The sequence below is a fragment of the Aphanomyces astaci genome, assembly GCF_000520075.1.
Source record: "Aphanomyces astaci strain APO3 unplaced genomic scaffold supercont1.18, whole genome shotgun sequence".
NCBI lineage: Eukaryota > Oomycota > Saprolegniomycetes > Saprolegniales > Verrucalvaceae > Aphanomyces > Aphanomyces astaci.
Genome location: NW_009798281.1, coordinates 263928 through 266030, shown reverse-complemented (window position 1 = coordinate 266030; position 2103 = coordinate 263928).

Here is a 2103-nt window from a genome sequence, read left to right as displayed (position 1 = left end):
GTGTGCCGCGACGGACCTCAGTGTCTGGCGCTTGTGGTGGGGAACGGAACGAATGGCCGCCTCGATGTCGTCGTGTCGTCGTGTCAGTTATCGTCCAGAGTTACCTTAAACAGCATACCGTAAGAAATGATAACCATGACAAATTGTAGATGTGGGGGAAAATATCATATTATAGAGATATTACCGACGATTTTGGCGGCGGTGTCGGGCCTTGAGCAAGAGAGTCCACAGCTCGTGTCCAAATGCGAGATACAGTACGCCAATGGCAGCCATACCTTGTACATAGCTTTTGGAATGCACCGTGTGGCAGCCGCCCTTTGACTGTCATCGCAAGGAGACATTCGTAGATGCTCCGACGCTGGTCGGCGGTGAGGTTCCGATGCCCCGATGCACCAGCAGAGGTGTTGCAGAGGTCGCGCAAACCAGGTGCGGGCATGTGTGCGACTATAGGTATGCCATGGTGCGTGAATATGAACGAGACAATCAGCCTAGTGAAGAAATTGCCCAAACGGCACCTGTGGTCGAAAATTCTCCAATCACGAGTGCTGTGCTCCCACGAGGGACATAGCGTCGTAAAAAGAATTAGTATAGATCTTCATGAAAATGCAATCTCTTGTGTCAAATTTTGTTGTTTACTTAAACTGAATAGCAAATGTGTGAGCATTATTATATCGTCGTTTTTTCTCGATTCCCGATTTTCCATGCTTCGTACAAATAGAGCCGAGACAGTCGATTGACTAATATACACTTCGCCATTTGTTTTGACTTGATTAAAGTATGGAAATTGATAGAGTTCTGAGAAAATCTATAGCTCTATACTGTTGCGTGCTATATCAGAGAGCAAACCTTGGATAGGGTCGTCCTGGCCATTGTGCCGGCATGGTGTCGTGATCGACACTAGCGCAACGGCACAAGGCGCAACTAGCTGCTGTATGTTTGGGCAGCCTGTAAGACGTTTTGGGTCAGCATCAAAGGATTCTGACTCAGTGAAACAAATTGAACACGAATGGTCCCATGTGGGAGATACGACATATACCTACCACATCAGCTATATTACAGCGCTAGGTTCGTTCTATGGACCGAGGAGATAGTGCAGAGCGCTTTTGCGACTTATTTTGCCGCGAAGGCGACATACAATGATATAATGATTATTTACGAAAGTCAATTATAAAAAATCACATACAATTTCAAAAAAAGCTGGTGTACAACGTAATAAATATTATTAACGTAAATGACCAATTTATGATCACTGTACCAATTTATGATCTCTCCGTATCAGCCAATCGCATCGCAATATTTTTTGGCGGCAAACCTCTCGTAAATTATACGCTCGAGTTTCAAATCCCAAACAAATCCCAATCACAGCTTTGATGGTCAATGTCGTACTCCGGAGTACATGCTTGCATCTTAAAATACCTTGTTCACTGTGTCACTTGTCTATCTGTTTCGAGTGCCATGGTTTCTTGTCGTTATTTGAAATGCGAGAGTTCAAGTACTTCTCCTCTTGAAACGCATAACCTTGAAAAATGATATTTTACCTGTCAACAATACGTACCCTATCCGCACAATTTGTAAGCAAGTTGCCATACATAGTTCAAGCTTAAAAATGGCATCATAAATTGGTCTCCAAAAACAGTGTAAACTTGCTTGGAAAGTCTGACTTTTGTACCTGAACAATATTCTTAAAGGCGATAATATGATGATGAGGTTAAAGCAACATGTTTCGTTGTTAACAATCACTTTACAGAATGTGAAAATTGTTCCTGAGACCGGAGATATGGTGAATTCTTCGATGACGCCTTCGAAAAAGTGATCATAAATTGGTCATTTACGTTATGTTGGTGATCTTTAAAAGTATTGGCGGGATTCTAAACTTTCTTGGTCGTATTTGAAATGCCAAAGCGACGACGGGGCACTGGTCGCAAGCAGAGCGTCAAGTACGCGAGGGCGAAGCGACCCCAATGCCATCCCATCAGTGGTTCCCTTCCTCAATCATCACCCATCGTACCCAGCGATCCAGCTGAAGGATCAGCTAATCCAACAGATGCCGAAGATATACTCCTCGCTGTCAACCAACAACAAGAAGTCAAACAACAACAAAAA